The sequence below is a fragment of the Equus caballus genome, chromosome X, assembly GCF_041296265.1.
Source record: "Equus caballus isolate H_3958 breed thoroughbred chromosome X, TB-T2T, whole genome shotgun sequence".
Taxonomy (NCBI): domain Eukaryota; kingdom Metazoa; phylum Chordata; class Mammalia; order Perissodactyla; family Equidae; genus Equus; species Equus caballus.
Window position 1 is genome coordinate 15,001 of NC_091715.1, and position 15,414 is coordinate 30,414.

Here is a 15,414-nt window from a genome sequence, read left to right on the forward strand (position 1 = left end):
GAGACGGGCGTGAGCGCAGCGGCGCCGTCCCCTCGCCGCGTCCCTGGGGCCCCGCCCGGCTGTCCGCGCTGCGACCTCCCGCCCTCGGCCAGCCCTGCACACGCGCCGCCGCTCGTCCTGCCGGGGCCGCTCTTCCCGGCGCGGTCTCTGTCTCCCAGGGTCTCGCTGGGAGGGGGCCCTGCGCGCCGGCTCAGTCAGACCGGGGTCCCCTCCCCGCGTCTACACCGCAGGCGGCAGCCCGGCGCCCGGGGCGGGGTTGGGAGGACAGGAGCTCCGTGCGGACGGGAAGCAGAGGGGGCAGCCCTGTTCCTCCCTGGTGGCACCAACGCCAACCGCGCCCTAGACCCGGCCGTCCTCACCGTCTCTACCCCAGCCCTAACTGGATCCTGACCCTGACCCTAAGCCTAACTCGATCCGACCCTGACTGCAGCCCTGACCCTGACCCTGAGCCGCCTGCCCTGGCGACTGTCCCACCTGTTAGATACGCAGATATCTAGGGGAAAAAGTAAAGCACTATGAGGCATGGAGAGAACAGCTGTGCTGTGATTCGAGTCTTAAGTGGCCTATTGTAGCAGGCATCAAATGGAAAGAAATTGAGCTTACTAGGTTTCTCTTTTGGAAAACTTTTCATAGCTGTTTTTGTAACAGCCAAGCAGGATGTGAAAGCAGAGAAGCCCTGGGTGGGTGGCCAGTGCATGGAGTGGAGGAGGATGTGCCAGGATGGAAGAGGGCAGCTCCAGCCAGCCACAAGCGCCTGCAGAGCCGAGCTTGCCCTTTCTAGAAGCTCCTGCAGTCCACACTACAGCACAGGCCACACACTCATTCTGTGCACCGCTCCGTTTCCTCCTGTTTTCCGTAAGCAAAGGATGTAAGTATACTCACAGTCAGGGTCAGGCTCCTGACGACTCAGGTATCAAACACTGCCTGTCAGTTTGCTTCTCAAACTGTTTTAAGAGCAGTGTAATTTATCCTCTAAAGCAATTTCACAGACATAGGGAGTCTGCTTAGTTTCACAGCAGTGTTGTTGAAGATGATACGAAGGAGATGCAGAAATTTTCCAGAAAAATGGGCTAAAGCAGGCTTTAAGAATTTCTTACAAAAAAAGGTGATAAACTTAACCTTCTTTTTCAGATGTTTTACAGGTATGACATACCATGATTAAGTGTTCAGAGGATTATATCCCGTCCCCAGTGCAGCGTGTAGGGTTTGCTTTGCGACATACCAGGGAGAGATCAAAAGGGAGGGAGACCTCAGCGTGGGAGGGAGGAGCCACCACGTATCCATAAATGACAGGCATCCTTGTGCGGGCAAAGCGAACCCTGCCAACATGAGGACCCTGTCCCTGAGTTTCTGCTCTGCTGCCCTCCAGCGGCTTCCATGCTCAAGTCACCTCCCAGCCCACGGCTGAGGGCTCCGACCATCACATGTATGCTCCACAGCTGCAGCGAGACGAGATGGCAGTGAAGGGGCTGCTGCCTCCCTCCCAGATCCTCCCCGGAAATCGCACGCTGCCCTTCTACTCGAAACTTAGTCGAGTGAGCAGCCCAGAGTGCAGGGCTGCCGCGGGTGCACTCCTGCTCTGTACGGAAGAGGAAGGAGAGGGCATGCGTGAAGATGGCGGCAGCTCCTGTGACAGTGTCATCCGACTGGAACTCACGTGGAATCCCGACAGTGACCTGACCTGTGGCCGGTCCTCCCTGCCACTGCTGGATCTAGGGACTCAGGCTCTTCGTCTTAGTGATCCGCCCTCCTCCAGGCCTCCCGCTGTGTCCCCTGGCCTGCTTTCACAGAGTGACCACAGGAGGACCCTGAGCCATTCTGGCTGTAGCTTTCTAAATGTTTTTTACTTTAGTTTTTGGTACTCGTGCAGATTTGCGTGTGTGAGGTGTCGTTCTCAGACAGCCCCACGCCCTGTTCATCCAGACCCATTGTCCTGGTCGTGGTATGGCCCCTTCCCTTTCTTGGACTCTCGCCACTCACACCCCATCCAGCATGCAGCTCATTCCCCACAACTCACGGCTCCATGTAAGGTCCTGGATGACGAGGTATCCGGTGGGAGAAGCTGTCAGAGAAAAGAGGTGCTTGCATCTCCAGGGTCTGAGGTGTGTTTACAGTCACCATGGAAACCCCAGGGCAGGGTTTTGTGGGAACAAAGCTGCAGCCTTGGGAGTGACCAGACCACACCACATGGCCATGGCGCCTCTCCTTTCCCCCCACCACCACCCTAGGGTTTGTGGGTTCATGCGTCCTGGGCTCCTGGAGACAGCGGTGCAGTGAGACTGGGCCTGCGGGCCCCTTACGTATTTCCCACGTAGTGGACATACTCGTGGGCAGGTCGCTGCCCCAGACTCAATCATTCAGTGTGTTGAACCAAGGCTCTGGGATGGGGCGAGGGGGCGGGGGCTGGAGGACAGGAGAGTCATGGGACAGGTCTTCCCGCACAGAGGCCCAGGAGGGGCAGACTGAGGGGGTCCCCCAGGGATGGGATCACTGGGAGTGAACTTTTGGGGACCCTTTGTGACCTGCCTGGAGCGGGGGAGCACATGGTGAGTATAAATGGCCAGTGCCCAGGGCCTGATGCCAACAGAGGGCCTGAGGAGGGGCGCATTACCACCTCCTGGGCCTGTCCTCGGGGCATCAGCCCTCCCTCCAGAGAAGGAAAGCCAGGTCCCTGCACAGGTGGAGATGTGTCTTCAACGGAAGGGCCGGGTCCAGGGCTGAGGAGGAGCAGGGGATCCTGGGCCAGGCAGCCCCACAGTGTCAGGGCTCTTACCCAGCATGGAGGCCACACCTGCCAGCAGGGTCCAGAGCTGAGTTCCAAGATGACTCGGTGTGTGAGGCCCTAGGACCTTTACCTGTGACTGCCTTGCCCTGCGGTGTACGACACGGAGGCCATTTTCTTTGGGCGAGTTCACAAAAACAGGTGGACCCGGAGTTGGCAAATTTATCACCAGTAAGGAAACAAATAGGTAAAACTTGTTCGTCATTTGATGAAAAGCTTAAGTGTTGCAAAAATAGCTTTCAGATCTTCTAGGAAGGAACTATCGATCATCCCTGGCGTGGTGCCTTGGCCTTTTCTCTGCACTCAGAATGCTGATGGAGAAATTCAAACATTGCTGAAAAGTCCACTGGGTGACTTGGGGCAACAGGGTTTAAAGACCGTGCTGGACGACCTGGTTCCACTGGGCACGTTACAATAAGGGGGAGTTTTGACCAAGTCCTGGGGCAAATCGGGCTCTTGGGGAGCCTGAGAATCGGGGGAAGCCCTTGCCTGAGCCCTTCCCAGCTAAGGGGGAGTTTGAGGTTCCAGAGGTGCTGAGGGCACACGAGGTGGTGGATGGGTTCTCTCATCTCATTCTTCTGAGGTCTGACTCTGTCGCTCACCCAGAACCCTGACACATGTGTCCCCTAACTCGCAGCTGTGACCCTCACCAGGAATTCCCTAAGGCTAAGATCTGCAAACAGTAAACTATCCAGCATTGCAGAAACCTCATGACCCCTGTAAACCCTGCAGCCCTCGCCTGAAACCCCACCCTAACCACAAACCCCAACCTGGGATTTGCCCAGGGCTGAACCCCAAACATAAGCTCCCCCAACCCTGACCCTAACCCCTACAAGTCGGTCTCTCTCTCACTGCGGTTCCCACGCAGAAGCGGGTGTCACCCGTAGCAGCTGCCCTGCAGGGAGCGCATGGGATGTGACGCAGGTGTGTGGCCCCCACGGAAACACCAGGGGCCAGGGACGAGAAACGGGCCGGGTGGCCGGGGCTTGGAGAGGGTGGTCTGGGCAGGGGCGGGCTCTCGTTGGAGGATGGAGCCCATGCCCTGCGGGTCCTTGAGGTCAGAGGCTACTGGGAACACTGGTCTCAGGGGCGGGAGCTGGAGGCCACATGGAGCTCTTGGAGTTTGAGACACTTCTGAGGTTCAGCAGGATCTGTAAGTTCTGGGCCCCTGCTAACATCTCTCTTTCCAATGTAAAATGTAAACTCCCCTACCCCGATCTCCCCACGGTGCTTTTGCATCTGTGTAGCCTACTTCCATTGAGTGGACTCGAGTTGAAATTAGATGAAGGATGGGTCTCTGCCTGGATCACAGGTGGCTTTGAACTCCGTGAGGTCTATATAAGAATTCTGCATAAATACATTCTTTGGCTGGAATGGAAAAGTATCCCAGTGCATCTGAAGTATGGTGACAGTCACTAGACTGTGTAGATGGGGACCGGAGGGTCTGAGTGTTATTCTCCTCCTGGGTGGGTCTGGTCACCGCCGTCTACCTGTTGTTAACTTGACCCTCAACAGTGCTGGAGGTGGGGAGGAACCACCCAGCTTCTGAGAATTCATCTTAATAAATGTCGTAGGAGCCGGTCGCCTCCAGAGAGCTCACACAGCACTCGCGGCCCATCCCCATCCTGAACGGTTCATGTGTCAACTCGTTTAGGATGCAGAGCAAACCAGTGAGGAAGGCAATATTGTGGGACGTAGGGAGTGAGTGCAGAGGGTTCAGGTTTAGAAAATAGATGTGTGTGACATATACGTATGAGCGTGTGTATACGAGGGGGTGACTTCTGCCCACCGCACAGCACTGCTCTGAGGGTCACACTGGACAACAGGTAGATTTATGTACAAACACACAAACGTATATAAAGTCTCCATTTCTTGATAACTTGCCCAAGAACTCACGGCCAGTCTGTGGCAAAATTTAGACGTAGACCTGGGCATCATGGCTCAAACCTGCGCCCACTGAGCCCCTGTCCTTTTGACCCCAGGCTGCCCCTGGGGCTCTGGACTCCTGCACCAGCTCAGCTTCCCATCCAGCCGACACACTCCCTCAGCCTCATCCCGATTTGCTCTGTGGAGCCCATGGGGAGGCTCAGGCTGCCAGTTCCCCGAGGCCCAGGGGAAGAGAAACCCAGCAGGCGCCGCCCTGAGATCACATGGGGCTTCATGTTTGTGGAGGCTCTGCTGACCTCTGACCCTGAGGCCCCACGGTGACCTCGCCTTCTGTCTCCATGGGTCTGAGCTGCCACTGGAGGGCATTGGTGGCCCTTCTGTGTCCCTGGTGTTGTCATCAGTGACATGGCAGGGGCTCCATCCTTCCTGGGGTGATGGAATAGGGGCTCCATCCTTCTTGGAGTGGCCCTGCCAGAGCAGGCGTGCTAGTCCCAGGGTCCCCTGCTCCAGGGGCCTGGGAACCGGGGTGGCGGGCACATGCCCGGGGAGACCACCCTGTGGAAGGGGGTCGGCATTCGCAGCCAGAGCTGCTGCTGCCTCAGATCGTCCTCGTGACGACAGCAAACAGGCCCGCGCCCTGGTGTGCTGGGCCCACCCTAAGCACCTTCACGCCCACAAGAGCCCTGTGGTGTAGACCGTGTTGTGATCCCATTCTGAGACAGACAAAGGAGGCTTAGAGACCTTTGATAACTTGTCCAAGGACTCACAGATAATTGGCAGAGGCAAGATTTGAACAAAAGAGGCAGTCTGACTCCAGAAGCCCGCTAGCCACCACGCTTCACTGATTTCTGCTAGAAATCACTGAAAAGAGAACTGCAAGACCGGGGAGCAGAGAGAACGGGAAGGATTGAAATGCGGAGAGAGGAGTTGGGAGTGGAGGAGGAAGAGCGGCTCCACCAGGGCGGCTGGAGTGGAAGTGGAGGGGCGGCCAGGATGGGAGACAAGAGGAGGGGGACCCACCCGAGGAGATGGGACCTAGGACACAGCCTGAGCAGGAGGAACGATGAGCCTGGGGTAGAGGATGAGGGGCAGAGAGGAGGTCCCAGGGTTCAGAGGGGGATCGGAGCCCTGGCCACCAGGAGCCAGCATGTTCCCTGGGGCAGTGGGAGCCCATGGCCCGTTCTGGCACAGGCTCCAGAGGGCTCTGAGGCAGCCGGCTCCCCAGAGGAGATCAGGCAGGGCTCTGGGGTCTCACGCTGGCCTTCAGCCCCTGCCTTGAGGACTCAGACGCCCCTATTCCAGCAGCCGTATTCCGGAGTCCTCGGGGGTGACTCTGAGGTGCACACACTCCCCCTGCCCTCTGACCCCACCCTGGCCCACAGGCCCTTTCTCCCCTCGGCCACCGTGTGAGGCATGTCAGGCTGAGCCCATGCTGAGCAGAATCTGCTAAGTATCCAGATCCGGTCAGATCAGCAAAGGTGGGTCAGGGATTCCACCTGGACTGCTGGCTCCGCTGCAGGTGGCTGGGAGTGGAAGGACAGGGTGGGGCTCTCAGGGTTCCTTTTATGGGGCGGAAGGGTGGGCAAGGAGTACCCTCAGGCCTGCTGCCCCTTCTTGCGGTGTCGGTGTTAGTTGGCATTCCTCCTCTGGCCATGTGTCTCCCCCAGCCCCTCGTGAAGCTGACTCGGGCACTTTGCAGGGGCTGCTCGTCCGCCTTCTCTCTGGCACACGGGGCCCGTGTGAGGCAAAGAGTCACCTCGGCCCGAGCAGCCAACGAGGAGCACATGGTTCTGACAATTCCTGTCCCCTGAGGGCATATTCTGGGCCCGGGCCCTGCCGCCCCGCTCACTGAAGAGACGCACCTGCAGCCACAGCCTGTCTGTCCCCTGACAGTCCCACGGGTGGGAGAGGAGACCAGGTCCCTCTGGGACACGACTCGGGAAGAGCAGCCACATCTACTTGGAAGGACGAGATGCCTGGGAACTCTGGGAGGGAATGACCACGGAGGCATCAGGTGTGTTGGGTAAGGATGACAAGACCAACCCAGCAAGGACATGGGCAGTCCCCTGCGGAAACTGAGGTCTCTCACTCAGAATTCAGGGGAAGTGGGAGGGTCAAAAAATATTCTGGAAAGACAGAACTGGACACACAAAGGTTGGAGGTGAGTGAGAGCATGGACAGCAAGTGACCAGACAGTCACTGCTGTTGGGAGAGGGGTGTGGGGAGGGTGTAGGCAGAGAAGCTGAGGGGCAGCCAGGGTGGGCTGTGTACTCAGGGCCACAGAGGTACCGAAGGTCATGGAGTGGGGAATGGCCATGAGGAGCCGTCTCCTACAAGGGTCACTCTGGCTGATCCGTGGAGGATGGCAGGGCGCGAGGCGGGAGGCAGGGAGACCGTAGGAACCTAGTGCAGTTGTCCTGGAGATGATGGCAGCCCGGCCTAGGAGAGTGCTGGGGACTGGGAGGGAAACAGCTGCTGTCAGTGGTGCGGTCAGGGAACTGGTGACAAGTGGGATGCTGGGGCCCGGGAGATGGAGGAGTCGAGGACTCCCAGGCCTCAGGCTTGCACTCTGCAGTGCGTTGAATGGTGGCCCCCCAAAAACATATGTCCATGTCCTCATCCTCAGAACTTGTGAATATTATGGGATATGGTGATAAAAGATGTGCCTAAGTTAGGGATCTTGAGGCGTTTATCCTGAGTAACCTGGGTGGGTCCTAAACGCCATCACAGGGATCCTTATAAGAGAGAGACAGAGGGAGAACAGAGACACTGAGAGACACAGAGGAGCCCCGTGAGGACGGAGGCAGAGACAGGAGGGAGGCGGCCACCAGCCCAGGGACCCTGGAGCCCCGGACGCTGGAAGAGGCAGGAGGGACCCTCCCCTGGAGCCTCCAGAGGGAGCACGGCCCTGCGACCCTTGACCTCAGACTCTGGGCTCCAGGACGGGGGAGGGTGGATTTTGAGGCGCCCAGTTTGTGGTAACTTGTTGCAGCCGCCTCAGGAAACTCACACACCACTCCTGGGTGATGGTCCCTCATCAGCTCCAGGGAGCAGGGTTTGGCCTGGAGAACCTGAGGAACTGGACAGCGTGGAGCCCACTCCACCCGGGTGGAGGTTCCCCGGGAGCACAGGCCCTCGGCTCAGAGCAGACCGGGGGTGGAGAGGGGGTCCAGCACGGAGATGGTGCTTGAGGCTGTAAGAGAGAAGGGGGCATCGGGACAGTGTGTCCACCGAGGAGGCGCAAAGAAAGCCAGGCTGGAAGAAAGGTGTCACCAGGGGGAAGTTGAGGGGACCCTGGGCAGCGGCTTCCAGCGGCCGGTGTGTCTGGAGCTGGTCGCTCATTTCCTCCAACTGTAAAATGAGGACCACTCATGACTCCACCGGGAGACCTGGGGTGGCAGGGAGACACGAGACAGATGAAGGGGAAGGATTTTCTCAGGACGCACTGGCAGGAACGGGCGACAGACGGAGTCACACGAGGAGCCAAGGGAGCAAGGTCCACGTGACCCACCTGCAGGGGGAGGGGTCAGGCGAGGGGAGGGAAGGCCTCTTACCTGGTCATGAGACCAAACGAGTCTGGACACAAGGGGTGGCTCTGTCTCCCCAAGTTTTCTTTCCCGAAGGCACCCCGCGTTGACTCTGCTGAGCTCACGGCCTTGCCCAGCTCTCTGACCTCTGACCCCTGCCCCTTTCTCTGCCCTTCTCAGCTACAGGCTAGACACTGTCCTGGCTTTGGCTTTAGCCACAGGGTGCGCACCACGCGTCCTGCCTCACGTCGGGCCCCTTTGTCTTAGTGTCTGTAGGACAAGGGAAGCGGGGAGCTGACAAGGATGCCGGAGCATTCTGAGACAGGCTTGCCCAGGTGTCCTGCAGGGCGTCTCGGTCCCCTTCCCCACCTCTTGCCCCCCAGGTCTAAGGTCTTCCTTGTCCATCAGCCACGTGATGGTGCAGACCAGGCCCTCTCCCAACCACTGCACCCTTTTTCAAATCCCCCCCCCACCACCATCTAACCAAGGCCATCCGTGCAGCCTCACCCCTGCGTGGCTCAGCAGACCTATTTTCTGGTTCACCTTGTTCCATCCCAGAACATCTCCCATCCACCCTGTGGGTCACCCCAGGACCACCTTAGGAGTTGTCACCTCATTTCCATGACCTTTATCATCAATATCTACAACTGCCCAGATGTGGGAAGGATAGCCAGGTGGTGAGGGAAGCACACGGTGAGGCTCCCACCCCCTGGATGGTCTTTGTCACCTGTAGGTTCCTGACACCCAGTTTCCCAGGGGATGCTGTGGAGGGAGTGAGCAAGAGAAGGGTTCCTTGCAGGGTTTGGGTTTTTACAGCCAATCCAGGGCCCTTCTCCTCTGCCCAGCCTCACAGTTAACCATCCAGTCAGAAGGGAGCTGCCTTCTGGGGAGTCTCAACAAGAGACCAACGCATCTGTCCTGCGTGTGTCCCTGTGGGAGCCGAGCTGGGCGTCTGCTTATCTCTCCTGATTCTCCCGCAAGATTCCCTTCCCGAGTCTTGAGTAGGTGGTCACAGTGCCTCACAGGGGCGTGGCTGGGCTGAATCTGGAAGAGCGGAGGCTTCAGGGAGCAGCAGGACTCAGCGGCCCACGGAGTGTTGCCCAGGCTGAGGGCCAGGCTGTGCCCCAGGTGAAGACTCGGGGTGTCAGATAGGAGAGAACCCCCCACTGGAGGCCAACGGCAGGGGAGACCGTGCAGACCCTGACGGGAGACTCTGCTGTGACGACACGAGCACTCAGAGCAAAGCAGGGACCACGTCGTCTCAGTCCTGCGTCTTCACAACAGCTGAACAGGCTCCAAGGCCTCCGAGCTCACGTTAGCGCTTCCTTCTCTTTACTGCAAGGGTTTTTTTTTTCCGCCTTTTCTCCCCAAATCCCCCCAGTACATAATTGTATATTTTAGCTGTGGGTCCCTCTAGTTGTGGCATGTGGGACGCCGCCTCAACGTGGCCTGATGAGCTGTGCCATGTCCACGCCCAGGATCCAAACCAGAGAAACCCCAGGCCACCGAAGCAGAGCGAGTGAACTTAACTGCTCGGCCACGAGGCCGGCCCCTCTTTACTGCAAGTTTTATACAAGTTCTTAGCAGCTGGATTCAGATGCTTTCTACAAAAACACAAAGGAGTTCACCACACGCACTGCAAGGGTAACCCTGGCTCTACCCGACCTTCCTCCCCGCTGGGAGCTCAGGCAGCGCAGGGCAGGGAGAGGCCGGCCTGCAGGGCGGGGGCAGCGGCGGGGACAGGGACGCTGCCTTCCCAGCACAGGCGGGGCCACAGGGAGACGGAGAGGGCAGGCTGCACGGGGGCCCCGCACCAGCAGGAGCAGTTTCACACTCGCCTTTGGTTTTACGTGTCCTTCTGCTCAACTTTAACAAACGGACGTTTAGCAACAACTAAGACGCCATTTGAACACCTGGTTTCAAGCCTGTCTCTTGCCCCAGACGACACCAAAGCACCGGGCGGGTCCTGTGGCCGCTCCCTGGGCGCTGCAGTGGGTCAGGGACGCCTCTGGACACCCCGGGACCTCTCCCCGGGGGGCCGGCTCCCTTGCCGCGGAACAAACAGAGCAGGCTGGTCCCCCGGCCGGGGCTCAGACGCTGCAGGCGGGCCGTCTCCCCGGCGCCTGCGTCTCCCCCGTCACCCCCGAGGGACTGAGGGAGGCAGGGAGCCAGGCACGTGTTAGTGCCTGAGCAGGAAGTCCTGGGCTGAACGGTGTCCCCAAATTCACAGATTGGGTCCTGACCCCCAGGACCTCGGGATGGGGCTGTGTTTGGAGACAGCTCTTCAAGGAGGTGATGGAGGTGAAATGAGGTCATTAAGGGGGGTCCTGATCCAGCAGGACTGGGGGCCCTGTGACAAGCTGCGTTTCGCAGGTTCCTGTCAGACGCAACGTGCACATTCTCTACCAAGTGTCTGCGATTGCAGCGGATTTGCTCGTTTGTATTTTAAATGAGACCGGCTTGATGTGAGCATGGCTGCCCCACTCACGGCCTCCTGGGGAGGCACAGGCGGGAGGCAGCAGGGTGGCAAATGCTCCGCCACCCTCACTGGCAGCCTCTGAACAAGCGGTCATCACAGATGCATTCACCTGAGCGCTCTTTTCATAAGAGCAAAATGTTAGAGGCCCCTAGGCACGCAGTGACAGGGTGACTGCACTCATCAGGGCACAGACGCTAACGAGCATGGGCCTCGGGACCCGCTGCTCCTCCGTCTGCAGAGCCCCGCTCGGACGGTCTCGTAGTAACTGCATTAACTTAGTTGTTTAACGACATACACAAAAGTTTGTAATATGCAGGTAAGTGAAAAAGGCAAGATGAGGTGTCAGGCACAGCGTGACCACATGCTTGATAAACGTACCCTACCTACCTTCACACGAGTATTTTTTTTTAATTGTTTTATTGAGGTCACCTGCCGGGGTCAGAAGCAACATTTGATCGGCTGTTTGACAGGGTCCAGCCGATCGAGAAGAGCCGAGGGCTGCAGGGCGCCCCTCCGCAAGAAAATGAAAAGCCAGCCTTCCCCCAAGCTATGCTGGACTTTGAAAACTTGTTTTTCTTCTCTTTGTCTCATACCCCCTTTTCCTGCTCATGCTGTAATTTTCCAGATGGCCGCTTCAGAGAAAAGGGCATGCTCCCCCCGCGGGGTTGGTGCTGAGAAAAATAAGTGAGCACCTGCACGTAGCCTTCAGGATGTCGCAAGGGGCAAGTTCCCCCTGACGCACACAGATAGCGGGAGAACATTCCTCCCTCATGAGGGGTTCGTACTGAAGAGAGCGTTTGGATCAAAGCAGCTGCCTCCTTCTGGTTGATGTTTTGCTCTTCCCCCAGTTTCCCTGGTAAGAATAGATATACCTCTTCCTCTGTAGTTAATTAGAAAATACCTCCATATGTTAGTTATTGAAAACACATTGTTTCTTGTAGTGTGTTTGGCAAGACACTATAGAAGTCTTTTTCTTAGAAACTGCTGATAACAGACATTACTGAAGTCGCTTTTGTGCAGGAAAAGATAGTTAACCTCTGCCCCCCTAAAAGTTAACTCTGTTCCCTGTAAGATTATACTTATCAATGATTGCCTTTTGGTTTACTCTGCAAGAACACCTGTACTGCTATATTTATCCCCTGCTAAAAAAGATATAAAAACGCTGTGAAAACCAAGTAAAGCTAGGCTTGCTTGCGCCGACATCAAGTCTCACGTCTCTTGCTTTCACTTCGCCGACTCTGTCTCTCCCTTCGGGAGCCTGGACTCAGCTGGAGCAGGACTCCTCAGTCACCTTGGTTTATAACATCGTGTAACTTCATGTGTACGTCATTACATTTCGGATTCTGTGTAGACTGCGTCGTGTTCACCACCAAAAGTCTAGTTTCCCTCCACGACCGCGCACACGTGCCCCTTTGCCCCCACGCCCTTCGCCTCTGGCAACCGCCAGTCAGGCTGTGTTCCTGCCGACTCCGTACGTACACCCCACAACGCCTGCAGTTGAAGTGTGAACACCTGCACTGCTGGCGTTAGCTTGACAACCTACTGTGACTTAGCTTTTGTAGGGTTTCTGGAACCATGAAGCATCAGAGAGTCAGCTAGTGTGTAATTCACATATCACACGGACCCAGAGACCGTGCCTGAGCCTCCAGGCGACCCCACCGTGGCACCCAGGTGACCCCACTGTGGCATCTAAGTGACCACTGTGGTGGAAGCGCCCAGCTGCCGGCCAGAACCCGTTTTCCTTCCTCCTGCTCGTGTGTACTCTGCATCCCTAGCCTACCCCCTCCTTGTAGCGTGGGTACCACGTCTCTGGGTGTCACCAAGGGGAAGTGGGTGGAGTGATGAGGGCCTCGGCCAGGCTGGATCTTAGGATGAAGGGCATGGCTCCCCCAGGGTCAGCCCAACAGCCCACCCCCTGCTGATTGGAACCCTCCGTTCGGGAGGAGGGAGGGGAAACCAGAGGGACCGAGCCTGGGCCCCTGGCCCACGGTCCTGGAGTCTCCCAGGACGAGAGAGATGGCCTGGAACTCTCAGCCCTGTATTGCTGGGACGCTCTGTTCCAGTAACAGACTTTCACCTTAAAAACATAAGTGCAGGGGCCGGCCCGGTGGTGCAGCGGTTAAGTTCACACGTTCTGCTTCAGCAGCCTGGGCTTTGCCCGTTCGGACCCTGGGTCCAGACATGGCACTGCTTGGCACGCCATGCTGTGGTAGACGTCTCACACATAAAGTAGAGGAAGATGGGCACGGATGTTAGCCCAAGGCCAGTCTTCCTCAGCAAAAAGAGGAGGATTGGCAGCAGTTAGCTCAGGGCTAATCTTCCTCAAAAAACAAAACAAAACAAAACGTAAGTGCTCTGCAAACCCCTCCGGTTCTAACAGAAACTGAGGCTTAATTTAACTGACACTTTTCTCCAACCGCAGCCCACAGTGAAGGGACGACCCAGACCATCACTCAGGCCACGGTGCTGAGAAGTCAGGGTCCCTTTAAAAGATCAGCTGAGCTCGGCTCCTTGCCAGCTCTGCCTTCTGCTTCCAGGAGATTCCTTGACAAACCTGCTCATTTCCTTAACAACCAAGTTTCGCAACTGCCCAAGTTGCCCTCCTTCAAACATTCCTATTTCAGTCTTGCAGACCTAAAGTGACAGTGCTGTCCTGAGGCGCCAGCAACCGATTCCTCTGAACCTGTAGGTATTGCTTACATGACGTTATTAATGACAAAATTCCACGAGAACCAGCTTTCCAGGCTAACTAGTTCTGGACTCAGCCCTGGGTCCCTTTCCCACAGAGAGGGTGGTGGAACTGTCCCCATGGCCTCGTGGTAGAAGAGCTCACGTTCTGACGGAGCCCGACCTCAGAGCCTTTGCAATGTAATTGCTGTCAGTACCAGTCTGTGTAGGACCTTAGTCATCTCCTAAGATGGAAGGGTCGTTTTATACACAGATAGTGAGGCGAATGGTGGCCCCCAAAAGATGTGTCCCCTAGAATGTGTGAAAGTGTTGTTATTTAGAAAAAGGGTCTTTGCAGGTGTGATGAAGGGAAGGATGGAGAGGAGGGCTTCCTGGAATAGGCGGCCCTGAATCCAGGGACAGCGTCCTCATCACAGACAGAAGAGGAGACGCAGACGCAGAGGAGCAGCCCCGTGAGGACGGAGGCAGAGACGGGAGGGAGGCGGCCACCAGCCCAGGGACCCTGGAGCCCCGGACGCTGGAAGAGGCAGGAGGGTCCCTCCCCGGGAGCCTCCAGAGGGAGCGCGGCCCTGCGACCCTTGACCTCAGACTCTAGGCTCCAGGTTGGGGGAGGATGGGTCCCTGGGGTTTAAGCCCCCAGCTTGTGGTCACTTGTTACGGCCGCCCCAGGACACTCACACAGACCCTGTTCTGTAGGCTCGTTAAAGGTAGGTAGTGGCCAGGTCACAGAACCCTTAGAGTCAGCGCTGGGCCAACGGAAGTCCTGCAGCAGTCTGGAGCCCAGCCCCAAGGGTGCAGGCTGCACGTGGGCCTCCCGGGTTCATACACCTTGTACGTGTGGAGGCGTCTGAAGCATTTCAGTCTTTCATCAAGGACCTTCACTGTCAGCATTCAGGTCGCTAGATAAGAATCTGCTCCTTACAGCGATGAGAGCCCATTGGCTACAGGGGGAGAACCCGCTGGAGACGTTTGCAAGGCTGGCAAGCAAAGTCTGGAATGGAGCGGAGGTGGGGGGAGCCAGGGAGTGAGGGACGCTCTCCTGTGATGTCTGCCGAGTGTCCTCGCTGGGAAGCTGGTGGACTCAGGAGTGTCTCTGACTGACTGACTGAGCTGACCCTGTGCCAGCCGCTCCTGCTGTGGTTTATCCACCCCTCGTGGGTGACACCACACAGAACACGTGCAAGGACCTCAATGCTGGGGGAGACGGCCTGGCGCCAAGCCAGTAATGACACACGACGGCCAACACCAGCGCCTTGGGACCACACGGGGTGGTTTCATCCGTGCTCTTGTGGGAGCTGCAGGTTCGCCTGTCACCCCCCTTTCCTGAGCCCCGCCCCTAGGGCCTTCTTCTTGCTCCCCACCTCCGCATGGGAGAACCTGCAATAGCAGGTGTGGGTGATGCATTCTCTTCTCAGCAGGTGGGGGCCCAGCGCTTCCTGTGGACGGTTCCAGCCAAGGTTAGCGTGGCCCCTCACTCCCTCCGCACTGATGGGGCAGGAAGTACGGCCTCAGGCTCCTGCTTCCCGGAGGGGCATCTGTGACCTCCAGGCTGCTGGGCCAGGCCTGGGTCAGGCTGCCAGGCCGGCTGCTCCTCGCATCAGGAGCTGGAGTTGCAGAAACCGGCCTTGCTGCAGCCGCCAGGAGCAGGTGGGGATCACGGGGGGTCAGGTGGACGTGGGGACGCGGCTCCGGTTTGTTTTCTATGTCGTCTTAACCGGCCCGCGAGTGAGGCAACCTCAGGAAGACCCTCCTCTCAAGAACCTCGAGGAGTCGGGGAGCAGGGGTGGAGAGTGACACCGACCCCAGGGCGCCCAGATGCAGCCGGCCCAGCTATGTGCGGCCCTTCCTCTGCGCAGCGGAAGCTTCTGGAAGTGCGGGAGGAGGGAGCCCAGCACAGAGTTCAAGCCAGGGCCCTCCGCACAGTGAGGGGGACAGACCCATCCAGAGCAGCAGTTTGTTAGTGTGGGTCCTGCTCTGGCCAAGAGGTGGGACTGGGGGTTTCAGCAACGAGGGCTGTGCGCTCGTTTCCTGTCTGCGGAGCCCTGCCCGGG

At 57.9% G+C, this 15,414-nt stretch overlaps 1 long non-coding RNA gene across 1 annotated transcript in view; it reads right to left on the minus strand.

The window, feature by feature from the left end:
- Positions 1-2,128, minus strand: part of LOC138921838 (uncharacterized) — a 4,486-nt gene extending 2,358 nt beyond the window's left edge. The window contains exons 1-2 of the long non-coding RNA XR_011434727.1: positions 2,018-2,128; positions 604-846 (exon numbers count right to left, since the gene is read on the minus strand). This is a non-coding gene — a long non-coding RNA (uncharacterized lncRNA). The remainder of the gene's footprint in view (positions 1-603; positions 847-2,017) is intronic.
- Between the last annotated feature and the right edge of the window lie 13,286 nt (positions 2,129-15,414).